This window comes from Elephantulus edwardii, unplaced genomic scaffold (genome assembly GCF_000299155.1).
Source record: "Elephantulus edwardii isolate Elephantulus edwardi_28Jun2011 unplaced genomic scaffold, EleEdw1.0 scaffold00299, whole genome shotgun sequence".
NCBI classification, from domain to species: domain Eukaryota; kingdom Metazoa; phylum Chordata; class Mammalia; order Macroscelidea; family Macroscelididae; genus Elephantulus; species Elephantulus edwardii.
Genome location: NW_006400049.1, coordinates 397460 through 411762, shown reverse-complemented (window position 1 = coordinate 411762; position 14303 = coordinate 397460).

The window sequence follows — 14303 nt, the reverse complement described above, 5'->3', positions numbered from 1 at the left end:
TCTTATAAAATGTATTTGCAATGAATAAGTCATTGATTTTACAAAATTCAATCATTCTATCTCCAGCTTCATTCCTGTCACCAAGCCCATGTTTTCCGAGTACTAATTAAATATATCTACATCAACATATTTCTTCTGGTTTTCTATATCTGGAGTTTTCATAAATGCTGATGTGTATTGCTGCTTTCTTGACATTGTGGGAGTCTTTTCTTAGTAGATACGAGGCTGTTGTAACTATAAAATTACTCAGGGTACAGCAATGTTTTTGTATCACATATATATTTGTGCTCACTTCTTGGTCCAAGGCCTGCAAGGCTGAGGGTATGACAGTAGTTTGGTTTTTTCTTTGGTTTTTGTGTTTCTCCCCCCCCACCCACCACCACCACCAAAGTATCTGAATGACAAAGGAGGAAGCCTTTTGTTCCCTTCTGGAAGTGACTTATTACCTCCCTCAAGGTTCCTATATCTTCCCTGTTGCTTGAGCTTAAGCAGTCCTGCATGATCAAGCTAGATAGCAGTTCTTGATGTTGAGCTTCAATTCATATTGAAGATAACAACCTCGACTTTCTGCAGCAAATGCTTCAGGTCCTTCTCAGTTTCAACAATCACGGTTGTGCCATCTGCATAACACAGGTTACTGAGTTTTCCTCCAATCCTGTTGTCACATTCTCCCTCTTGGTGAACTTACTCATAGGTTCACACAATTTGATGGGGAGGGAGAAGGGGTAGGTAAAGGAAAGGGAAAGATCTAGTGTGAAAAACAATGTATATGAACTTTATAAATAAACCAGTATAAAATACAAATTTTATAAAAAGAAAAAAAAGAGTATATTAGGATGGTTATATAGTGGCCCAGTATGTCACAATATTGAAAGATGCTATGGGCTATATATTGAATGAACCAAAACGCATCAAAAGAAGATGGAGCGAATACACAGAGTCACTTTATTAGAAAGAACTGATTGACACCGAAAAATTTCAGGAGGTAACATATGAACAGGAGTCAATGTTAATGAAGGAGGAAGTAAAAGCTGCATTTAAGGCATTGATAAAAAATAAGGCCCCAGAAATCAGTGAGATACCAATTGACTTGTTTTGATGAACAGACGCAGCCTTAGATGTACTCACCAGTCTATGCCATAAAATTTGAAGGACACCTGTCTGGTAAGCAGATTGGAAGAGATTCATATTTGCTCTCATCCCATAAAGGTGATCCAAATGAATGTGGAAATTATCAAACAATATTATTAATATTACATGAAAGCAAAATACAGCTGTAGATCATTTTAAAAAAATGGCTGGAATAGTAAATAGATAAGGAATTGCCAAAAGTTCAAGCAGAATTTAGAGGAGACCGTGGCAGAGGCTACCATTGCTGATGTCAAATGGATCCTGGCTGAAAGTCAGAAATGCCAGAAGAATTTCTATTTATGCTTTACTGACTATGCAAAGGCATTTGACTAACTAGGCGGATCATGACAAGTTGTGGCTGACACTGAGAAGAATGGGAGGCCCAGAGCACTTGATTGTGCTCATGAGAAACCTACACCTGTTGTGTGGATGGAACATGGGAGCACCAACTGTTTGGAACTGGCAAGAGAGTGTGCCAGGGATGTAGCTCTTTCCATACCTATTCAATCTGTATGCTGAACAAATTATTTAAGGAACTAGACACTATGAAGAGGAGGGTGGCATCAAGATTGGAGGGAGACTTATCAACAATTTATGCATATGACACAACCTTACTTGCTGAAAGTGGGTAGGCCTTGAAGCACTTGTTGCAGAAGATCAAGGAATGCAGCTTTTGGTATGGATTGCAATGTAAGGAAAATATCAATCTTAATGTCAGGAAAACAAAGATTGTTATCACTCGACTGAGAGGCAGCATCACGACGGATAAAGAAGAGATAGAAACTATCAAGAGCTTCATCATGCCTGGGTACACAATTAACAACCTTGGTACCAGTAGTCATGAAATAAGGAGACACATTGCACTGTGAAAATCTGCAGTTAGGTCCAAATTATTGAGGAATAGTGATGTCAATTTGAAGACTAAAGTGTGTCTGATTCAGGCCATACTCTTTCTGATTACTAGCTATGCTTCCAAGAGCTAAACAATTAATAAAATTGACAGAAAAGAATTGATACCTTTTATCTGTGGTGCTGAAAAAGAGGCTTGAACATACCATAGACTACCAATAAAACAAATAGGTCTGTCTTGGAGAGGGTAAAACCAAGTTTCTTTTTGGAGGCTTAGATATTAAAGCTCTGTCTCACAAACTTGGCTCATGGTCAGAAGAGTCTGGTCCTTGGAGAAGGACATCAAGCTTGGAAGGGTGGAGGCACAGCACAGGAGAGGAAGACCCTGGATGTGATAGATTGATACAATGACTGGGGCAATAGGGGCTGGTGGGTCGGAATTAGTGAGACTCAATCAGGACAGGGCAGGATTCAGAGCTGCTGAGTGTCCAGAGGGTCGCTTTGGGTCACAGGCAACTCAATGGCACATAACAACACAGCAACAAATAAAAAAAGAATAAAATACAAAACCCAAGTTGGGCTTTGTTTGTTTAGTTGTTTTTTTTTTAAAGTTTTGAATATTTGAAGAGGTCCTTGACAGCAGATGTGCCCAATAAAATAAAACTTTTGATTTCTTGACTGCTGTTATGGTGGATGTTAATTATGGACCTAAATAAAATTAAGCCACTGACAACTTCAATCTTTTTCTATTTATCATGATGTTGCCTATTGTTCCTCTCTTCATTGAGAAACTCTGTGAACTTTGATGAATGTTGATGGTTGTAGAAGAGCTTCAGTTTTTGTTCATAGGGTTGCTATGAGTCATGCTCGAATGGAAGACATTCAACAACAACTCTAAATAAAAAAGGGACAACATTGCACTTTACATTAACTTTCACTTCTTGCAGGAGTTTCTCTCACCTTTCTAAACTGAAGCTATACATCTGCAATGAAAATCTTATGAGATCCTAATTATAACACCAAATTAACACTGGATAAAAAATAATAATGTCAGTTTGGGGACATTTGATTGAGGGCATGATCTTTTAATCACTTACTTTGCATCTGAGAGCTGGACAATGAGTAAGGATGACAGAAGAAGAACTGATGGTTTTCAGAGGCAGTGCTGGAGAAGAACATTGTGCATCCCATGGATAGCCAAGAGAACAAAGATATGTCTTAGCTATAATGCAGTCAGAGTGCTCTTTGGAGGGAAAGATAATGAGGCTTCACCTCACATGCTTCGGTCTGTTGCTAGGAGTGGCTTTTCCTTGCAGAAGGTCATGATGCTAAGAATGGTGAAGGGTCAGTGAAGGAGAGTTAGACCAGCTGGATTGACACAGTGACTACCATAATGGGCTCTAGTGGGTCAGGAAGTGTGAAGATGGTGCAGGGTAGGACAGGATTCAGATATGGTGTTCATAATAGGGTTGCTATGAGTTACACTTGACTAGATGATACCTAACAACAATTCATCAGAATAGCAGGAGAAAAATGGACAATCTCCTCTCATGAGAATTACAGCTTCTGAAAACCCACTGGAGAGTCTTCTGTGGGTTGTTTCTTAACGGCACACAATAATAACAAATGTCTAGAGCAAGAAGTCTATACTTTTCTTAAAATGTATTATCAAAACATAAGTCAAGCGAAGAATCATAGTCATGGTTTGTCTTAGTTACCAGACAGAGTTAGTTGTTTTGAATAAAATTCACATGAGAATCTATTTCAGAAGGGCAAAGATTTAAAAAGCAAACAAAAGCAAAGACATTTATCTGTATCACCAAGCTCTATGACTTTTAAGTGAAAATAACAAATTCTAATTGCGTTTCAATGGATTTGGAGAGTTATTAAGGGGGTCAATTAAAATATTATTGCATAAATGGCATCTGAATACCTCACGTAAGAGGAATGATAACACCAAACTGAATACTTCCCGGTGTTCTGTTTTGATGTCAATCACAGCACAGTGGGCCAGGTGGTTGCTGAGGTGTTTTTGATCCACTGAAGTATTGCTCACATGCCACTCCAAAACCAGCTTCCTGCTGTGCTTTATCTACCAGAAATTGTTTTCCCCCTTTTCTTATGTGAATTACTCCTTTGACACTGAAACTCAAACAATGCAATATGCCAGAGTGTTGTCTCAGAAAGATCTCATGTTCTGAACTTGACAAGTAAGTTCCCTTCTTTTGGATATGTGGCAGTCATGACATTGAAGGGTGGCCTGAACTTGCTGGACTAGTTTTCCTTAAGTCTTAGAAATGACATTAAACAACAAGAACAACGGGTGGTGAACTATTCTTGTAGTGTTTTTCTGACACTGATCCAGATTTTTCCTCTGCCTCATTTACCAGACACACATCTTTCTAAGCCTCCAGGATTGTTATTAGGGCACCTTGCCATTTGTAGGACATTTGGCTTCTGTGTTTTAATACATTAGCAAATGTTCAATGAGAACCAACACTTTTATTTCCCTTAGGGAGGTTTTATCCTTTAAAGTGTTTCCAGTTTTCCTTTTAAAAAATCAAAACAATTTTCATTACATAATTCTGCTTGAAATTGAACAAAGTAATAATTGGTAAAGTTGAGTCCTAGATTTATCTTTGAAACTTTCAAGTCAATTGTATAAAAAGATTAAGTTATATTTCTGGTTGTTGACAAAGAAGACAATATTCCATTTCCCTTCAAACCCATCTAGGGACAAACTAGATAATATCTTTCTTCTTAGTAAGTGTAAATGTATGTTTTTAAGAAATAAGTCTTCTTCTTGAATTAGCTATTTACATCAATACCAGGAAGGGTGCTCTAAAGCTTATCTCATACCTTATAAAAATGAAAATATGCATCAACTTCCAAATTTTGCTTACATACTCAATACTAAGGTAATAATAAGGTGCACCTAATCCTAGACCACGAACTTATAATTACTGGCTATGCATCAGAGAGCTGGAAAATGACTATGGATGACAGAGAAGAATCAGTGCCTTTAAGTTGTGGTGCTGGAGAAGAGTGTGAGGACACCATAGACCACCAAGAAAATAAGTAAGTCTGAGAGAATGAAAATAAGTTTCTTCTTAGAGGCTAGAATTTTAAAACTCCATCTCCCACACTTTGGGCATGTATTCAGGAGTGACCAGTCCTGAAAGAAAGACAAGTCCTTGGAAAGGGACATCATGTCCGGCAGGGTGAGGGGACAGCACAGGATAGGAAGATCCTTGATGAAATGGATTGATACAGTAACTGGAGTTATGGGGGGCGGTGTGTGTCAGAATTAGTGAGACCTATCAGAACTTTGGAAATTATCACATTGTGACAACAGTGTAATTGGGGCCACAAAGTTGTAAAACTTAGCTCAGTGACAAGGAACTTCCCTCAGTACAGCCTCAAGCAAAAATCTTTCCCTGAAGTTTGTTCATGGGATTTGGACTTACACCCTTCTCAGTGCAAGACAAACTACAGTGTGAAGACCAGTAGCAGTGGTGTAAGACATTAAAGAAGTGACTTGTGGACTAAGATATCATATCAAAAAGTAGCTGGAGAAGGGAGGGTTTGGCTAGGAAGACAGGAGTGCAAGGAATGGTGACGTAGCAGGGAAAGGACGAGACAAGACACAGGTGCTTGGGTGAGGGGGGACAGTGAATGTAGTGGATTTTTCTGTAAGGTTATTTCTTTCATCTGATCTGTAAAATGCTTGTCTGTCAGATATTGTTCTAAAACTAAGCGTGCAAATTAAGACAAATTAGGTCATCCACTTATGAAATATAACAGGCCTTTGAAGACCCTAGAAACAGTAGAACACACTTGAAGTAGAATAGCAGATATGGCAACTGAAGCTATGCCTTAAATTTGGAAACACAAAGGAGAAGGGACAGTTGTAAAAAGAAACGAATGACTGGAATGTGGAATGTGAGAAGGATGAGTGTAGGAAAATTAGACATTATTAAGAAAGAAATTGGATACATAAATATTGACCTATTAAGTATTAGTGAAATAAGATGGATTAGCATGGGACATTTTTAATCAGATGGTCATAGAATCTACTACACTGGAAATAAAAAGATTTAAAAAATGGGATAATTTTTATAGTTTTATAGTTAAAGAGACTGTTTACAGTTCCAACTTGAAATACAATATCGTGAATGACAGGCTGCTATTTATACTCTTACAGGGAAGACTTGTTAATATCACTATTTTTCAAACTTATACACCAAAATCTAGAGCCAAAAAGGAGGAAATAGATGATTTCTTCCCACTTTTTTGTTTTGTTTTGTTTATTTATTTATTTTTTTCTTCCCACTTTTGCAATCAGAAATCAATGGAACATGTACTGGGATGTGAAAGTTGGGAACCAGGAAGAAGGATCAATAGGTAGAAAATATGGGCTTGGTGACAGAGTTGAGGCTACGTATAGAATGATAGAATACTGTACAATAAATGATTTATTCATACCAAATATCTCTTATAAGAAACATAGATGCAGGATATACACATGGATTTCACCTGACAGAATGCACAGGAATCATATCAATTACATCTGTGAATGGAATCATTGGAGAAGTTCAATATCAACAGTGAAAACTAGACCAGGTGCCGATTGTGGAACAGACCATCAACTACTCATATGCAAATTCAAATTAAAGCTAAAGAATGTCAAATTATATCCATAGGAATAAAAATTTCATTTTGAGTCTATCTCCACCCCCACCCCCTGAATTTAAAAACGAACTCAGAAACAGGTTTGAGGCCTTGAACACTAATGAATGAAGACCAGATGAGCTGTGGGAAGATATCAAGAATATTGTTCATAAAGAATGCAAAGGTCATTACAAAGAAGGAAGAAGAAAAGACCAAAATGAATGTCAGAAGAGATTCTAAATATTGCACCAGAATGCTGAGATGCCAAAGTAAATGTATCAAGAAGTTAAGGAGCAGAATAGAAGATTTTAAAGGGCAGTTTGGAAAGACAAGACAAATATTATAATTGAACATGCAAGGAGTTGAGACAGAAAATTAAATGGACAGAGCTCGCTTGGCATTTCTTAAGCTTAAAGAAGTAAAGAACAATTCAAGCCATAAGTTGCAATGTTTAAGGCAAAGTATTAAACTATTCAGCAATCATTAGAAGGAGATGGAAGGAGTATACAGAGCCATTGTACCAAAAATAATTGGCTTACACAGAAGAATTTCAATAAATAACATAAGATCAAGATGTAATGGTGATGAAGGAGGAAGTTCTGCAGGACTTGGCAAAAAAATAAAGCCCCAGGAATTTATGGAATACCAATCGATGTATTTCAACAAATGCCACCTTGGATGTGCTCACCAAGTTGTGTCAAGAAATCTGGAGGACAACTACTTGACCAAATGACTGGAAGAGATCCAGATCTATTTCCATTCCATTAATAGGTGACCAGACAGAGTATGGAAAATATTGAACATTATCACTAATATCACACACTAGAAAAATTCTGCTGAAGATTATCCAGAAACTAGTAGGACAGTATATTGACAGATGACAGAGAATTACCAGAAATATGAGCTGGGTTTAGAAGAGGTTGTGGTACTAGAGACATTAGTGCCACTGTCAGATGGATATTGGCAGAAAGCAAAGAGTACCAGAGGAATGTCTATCTGTGTTTCATTGACTATGCAAAGGCATTTGACTGTATGGATCACAACAAATTGTGGCTAACCTTGAGGAAAATGGGAATCTCAGAACACTTGATCATGATGTACAAAACCTATACTTGGACCAGGAGATGGTCCTCAGAACAGAGGAGGAGAACACTGAATGGTTCAAAATCAGGAAAGGAGTGCATCAGGGATGCATCCTATATTCAGAACAGATCATTAAGGAAGTAGGACATTATGAGAAGGAATATGAAATCAGGATTGGACGAAGAGTCATTAACAACCTACGTTATGCAGATGCTTGCTGAAATTGAAGAAGACCTGAAGTGATCAACTGAGACCCATGGGGTTGTGATACGATGGGATCATAAATTGTGTATTGTCGTAGAGAGAGATTCAGCTGGATTTTTAATACTGGTGCGGGACACTGGCCTAAAGGCTGGCCCAAGGTCCCAAAGGCTCCTGGTAGGGCCTCATTTGCTTTCCTCATTGTTCATAGATGTATTCAATCTGTATGCTGAAAAAATCATTCATAATGTTGAACTTTATGAAGAAGAATGTGACATCAAAATAGAAGACTCCTCAACAAACTATATTATGCAGTTGTCACCACCTTGCTTGCTGAAAGTATGGAGGATATGAAACATTTATTGCAGAAATCAAGGACTACATCCTTCAGTGTGGATTATATCTCAACAACAAGGGGGGGAAGTTTTCTTTGGATCAGAATTCAACATCATGATAGACGAGGAAAGGATTGAAGTTGTCAATGATTTCATCTTGCTAGGATCCACAATCAACACCTTTGCTATCAGTAGTCAGCAAATCAGGAGACACATTACCTTGGGCATGTCCAAGGTCAGGGATATCTCCAAAATACTTAAGAACAATAATATCAATTTGAAGACTAAAATTATTAAAGTGCACCTAATTCAGGCCGTGATCTTCTCAATTGTCTGCTATGCATCAGAGAGGAGGAAAAATTAAAGATAACAAAAGAAGAACTGATGCTTTTGAGTTGTGATACCGGAAAAGAGTAGTGAGTATATCCCATGAACTTCAAAAAGAATAAACAGCTATATCTTGGCAAAAGCATAGCTTAGGTGCTCCACGGAGGTAAATGTGGTAAAGTTTAATCTTTTGTATTTTGGTTTTGTAGCTAAGAAATGTTATTTGTTGGAACGAGACACCATGCTTGGAAAGCTGGAGGGTTAGCGAACACCCTCAACTAGATGCCACTGGAACTTCAGCAATACTCTCTAGCATGTCAGAAATTATCAGCATAGGGCAGGGTTCAGGTATGTTGTTCACAGGACCACTTTGAGTCGTACTCAATTCAACAGCACCTAACAACAACAGCAAACGTTATGAACAACAAAATATTGAAGGTAGATATAGTATTAGAGGTAGACTCCAGAGACAAAAATAATTCAAAATTAGGAAAAACAGAATTAGTCAACCATTAATAATTGCAATGTGGAATGGACAAACAACGAATGTTGGAAAATAAAAGAATGGAAGTTGCAAAAATGAAATATAGGACAAGAAGATAGACCTTCTAGGCATTAGTGAACAGGGATGGGGTGACATGAGCCATTTTTAACAAGATATTCATGTGATCTACTTAGCTTACAATGAAAAACTATGGAAGAATGATCTTGCATACATGGTTAAAAAAGACAATTTTAAGATCCATCCTAAAGTACAATGTTGTGAGTGATAGGATACGACCCATTTGCATATAAGGAAACCTGTCAATATAAATATTATCCAAATACATGCACCAACATCTAAAGCCAAAGAAAAAGAAATTCCAGGTTTCTTTTGCAATCAGAAATTGGGAAAAATACAATAAAACAACCATTAATAATTATTGGTGACTGGAATTAAAAAGTCAGAAATGATAAGGAAGGAATAGTAACATCTTGGTGACAGAAAGGAGGCTAGAGATCAAATGCCTGAATATTGTATGTTCAATGATTTATTTATAACAAAGGCCTTTTTTTTAAAAAAGTACTTTATACATAACTCTTACGTGATGGATTACACAAGAGTCAGATTGAATATGTCTGCTATAAGAATCACTGGAGGAGTTCAATAACAGCAATCAAAACCAAGGCAGTCCCCAACTGTGTACCAGACAATCAATACCTCAAGTGGAAGTTCAAATTGAAGCTGAATAAAAATAAGTCCAAAAGAACCAAATTATGAACTTAAGTGTGTCCTATCTGAATTTAAAAATCGTTTCAAGAACAAACTTGAGACAATGAATACCAATGATTGAAGACTAGAGGAGCTATGAGATGGCATCAAGGATGTCATCCTTAAAAAGAAAAAAATGGTCATTGCAAAGAGAAAAACCAAAACAGATTTCAGAAGACACTTAAAATTACATTTTAAGCCAAAACAAATGGAAGTAATACTGACATAAAAGAGCTGAACAAAATATTTCGAAGGGCATCTCAAGAAGAGAACGCAAAATATTATAATGAAATATACAAATAGGTGGAGTTAGGGAATTAAAAGTAAAGGATTTAAGGTGGAAGAAAGGAAACACAAATTCATGCCTCAGTTGCAATACTTAGAGATGTTATAGATCATATCTTTAATGATCTAAGAAATATAAAAAAGAACATGAAAAGAATACACAGATTCACTGTTCCAAATAGTATTGGCCAACAATGAACTATTTCAGGAAGTACCATAAGAACAAGAATCAAAGGTAATAAACAACGAGGTTAAAGTTACATTAAAGGTGGTCGTTGTTATGTGCCGTTGAGTTGTTTGCGACTCATAGCAACCCTATGTACAACAGCCCTAAATTCTGCTCTATCTTGTGCCAATCGCACTGCCTCCAACACACCCTTCCCGATTACCCAAGTCACTGTATCAATCCACCTCATAGAGGGTCTTCCCCTCCTGTGCTGTCCCTCTAACCTCCCAAGCATGATGTCGCTCTCCAATCACCAGTCCCTCCTTATAACATATCCAAAGTATGTGAGACGAAGCCTCAGGATCCTTGCCTCCAAAGAGCCACCTGTTTAACCCTCCCCAGGATGAATCTGTTTATTTTCTTAGTAGTCCATGGTACACTTAATACTCTTTTCCAGCACCACAGCTCAAAGGCATCAATTCTCCTTCTACCTTCCCTAGTCATTTTCCAACACTCTGATGCATAACAAGTGATTGCAAAGACCATGGCCTGTATCAAACACACCTTAGTCTCCAGAGTGACACCATTGCTCTTCAGTACTTTGGCAAGGTCTCTAAGAGCAGACTTTCTCATCGCTATATGTCTTTTAATTTTCTGGCTGCAGATGCCAAAAGTGTTAAAGGTACTGGCAAGAAATAGAGATCCAGGAATTGATGTGATACAAACTGCACATTTCAATTAACAGATGTAACCTTGAATGTACTAATCAAAATATGCCAGAAAAGTTGGAGGACAGATACCTGGATGACTGACTAGAAAAGAACTATATTGGTTTCAATTTCTAAGAGAGGTGATTCAAAAGAATGTGGAAATTATCAAACAATACCATTACTATAACATGCAGGCAAAATATTGCTAAAGATTGTAAAAAAAAATGGCAAGAGTACATTAACAGGGAACTGTCAGAAGTTCAAGTAGCATTTAGGAGAAGCCACAGTACCAGGAATATCACTATTAATGGAGAATGGATACTGACCATAACCAGAGAGTGTTGTGTTTTTACATAATGCCAAGTTGCCAGTGACTCATAGCAACCTTATGTATAATAGCTCTGAAGTTTGCCCTATCTTGAGACAGTCTCACTGACTCTGACACGCCTACCCTCATTGCCCTGGTTACTGTATCAATCCATTTCATCCAATGTGTTCCTCTCCTGTGCTGTCCGTCAACAACAACTCTTATTAACAGAAGACCTTAAAGACAAATATCACTTAATGTTTTATTTTTCCTACTATTATCTGATTCAAGTTATGGTCTTCCAAATCACTTACTATGCATCTGAGAGATGGACAATGAATAAAGATGACAGATTATGCCTTTGAGTTGTGGTGTTGGAGAAGAGTACTGAATATCCGATCCAAAGGACAAACATACATGTTTTGGGAAAAGTGCAGCCAGAATGTCCTTGGAGGCACAAAACTTCATCTCACACACTTTGGACGTGTTCTTAAGAGAGGCTATTCTTTGGAAGAGGACATTATACTTGGAAAGGCATAGGGTCAGTATAAGAAAGAACGAACTTCAATCAGATAGCTTGACATAATGACTACAGTAATAGGTTTATGTTATGTCTGCAGCAAGCACTTCAGGTCTTCTTCAATTTCAGCAAGCAAGGTTGTGTCATCCGTATATCGTAGGTTGTTGATGAATCTTCCTCCAATATTGATGCAGCATTCTTCCTCATAAAGACCTGCTTCCTTAATGATCTGTTCTGCATACAAATTCACAAGGTATGGGGACAGGATGTATCCATGATGTACTCCTTTCATAATTTTTAACCATGCAGTGTTTCCTTGTTCCAGTTTTTAGATTCACTAATTTGTTTATGGGAACTTGGGCTGCTTCCATGTCTGATCTTGTGAATCATGTTGCAAACAGCATGGGAGAGCATATATCATTTTTTAAAAATTGTCTTTAGGGTAAAAACAAATTGTCTTTAGGGTATATTAGCAGGAGTGGAATAGATAAGTCAAATGATATACTTAATTCCAACTTTTTGAGGACACATCAGTCTGCCTTCAAAAGTGGTTATATCATTTTACATTCCCACCAACAGTGTATGATAGCTCCAATTGTTCCACATTCTCACCAGCATTTGTTGTTTGCTGCATGGCTGAACTTTATTGTTACTGGGGTGAGATATTATCTCATTATTGTTACAATATACATCTTTCTTTTTTATTTTTTAAATTAATTTTAATGAAAGTTTACAGAAACTTTGGATTTCCATTCCTTCATTGTTGCACTTTTCACCCTGCCCAACCTCTCCCCCCAGTTTGCTCTTCTCTTTGAAAAGTAAAAGAAAAATCTTCCATTGTTATACAGTCCCTCCACCCAAGTCCATTCTGCCATGCAGCCTTCGTTCAGGACTGTCATGACAATAATACCTAATCATATATCCATTTTAAACAGTTATCTCTCTCTTTTGTTTCAACGCAGCATACATAATTTACATCATCTTTCTCAGTCTCCCCTCAATCCGATGTCAGTCCCATTTTACAACAGTGGCACTATACAGTATTTGTCATTTTATGACTGAGATATTACACTCAGCATAATGTCCTCCAGGGTCACTCATTTCGTGTAATATTTCATGAGTTCCTTGTTTTTAAATGCAGTGTAATATTCAGTTGTGTGAATATACTAGAGCTTCTCTATCCATTTGTTTGTTGATGGGCACCTAGGTTGTTTCCAAGTCTGCTATTGTGAATAAAGCCGCGATAAACATGAGTGTACATATATCTGCTTGGGTTGTAGTTATGATTTCTTTGGGGTATATCTCAGTAGTGGAATTTCTGAGTCAAATAAAATTTCTAGCCACTGACTGGGGAAAAGTATTTGGTAATGACATGTCAGATAAGGGCCTTATATACAGAATTTATAAAATACTTGAGTACCACAAGATAATGTAAACAACTCAATTGAAAAATGAGCACAGGATATGAAGACTCTTTACCAAAGAATACATTCAAATGGCAAACAAACAAAAGAAATATTAAAAATCCCTAGTTCTAAAAGAGATACAAATGAAAACAACTATGAAATATCATCTCACACCAATAAAAATAGCAACTTTTAACAGAACAGCAAACAACAAATACTGGCAAGGTTGTGGAGAAACTGGAACTCTTATTCACTGTAGGTGGGAGTATAAAATGGTGCAAACACTATGGAAGGCAGTATGGTGCTTTCTCAAAAAAATTACATCTTTCTAATGACTAGGGATTTTGAAAATTTCTTCAACGGAATATAATCAAGAACTGAAAAATCAACCCATCCACTGAAGATCAACTGATCTTTCACAAGAGAAGAATTGAATTCAATGACACCTTCTTTAACAAAAGGCACCAGCAAACCTGGACAAGCACCTTTATAAAATTGAGCAAGATCCACCCCTCATATCATCTCCAAAAACAACTCAAGGTGGATAAGGGACCTAGTATTAAAACCAAAGACTATAAAGTTCATCAGAGAAAAATTAAGGACAACTCTTAAAGCTGTAATCTACAGTTGGAATAAGCTTCTAAACATAACAAAAACCTAGAACCAGGAGAATATAAAATAGACAAACAAGAGCTTCTAAAAATATAATGCTTGGGCATATCTGTTGTTGTTGTTATGTGCCATCGAGTCGCATGCGACTCATAGCGACCTTCTGTACAACAGCCGTAAACTCTGCTCTGTCCTGTGTCAAGCGCACTCTCTCTGACACACCCATCCTGATTACCCCAGTCACTGAATCAATCTACCTCTTAGAGGACCTTCCCTTCCTGCACTGTCCCTCCACCCTCCCAAGCGTGATGTCCCTCTCCAATCATGAGTCCCTCCTTACTACATGTCCAAAGTATGTTAGACAAGCCTCTGAATCCTTGCCTCCAAGGAGCCACCCGGTTTAACCCTTTCCAGGATGAACGTGTTAGTTTTCCTAGCAGTCCATGGTACC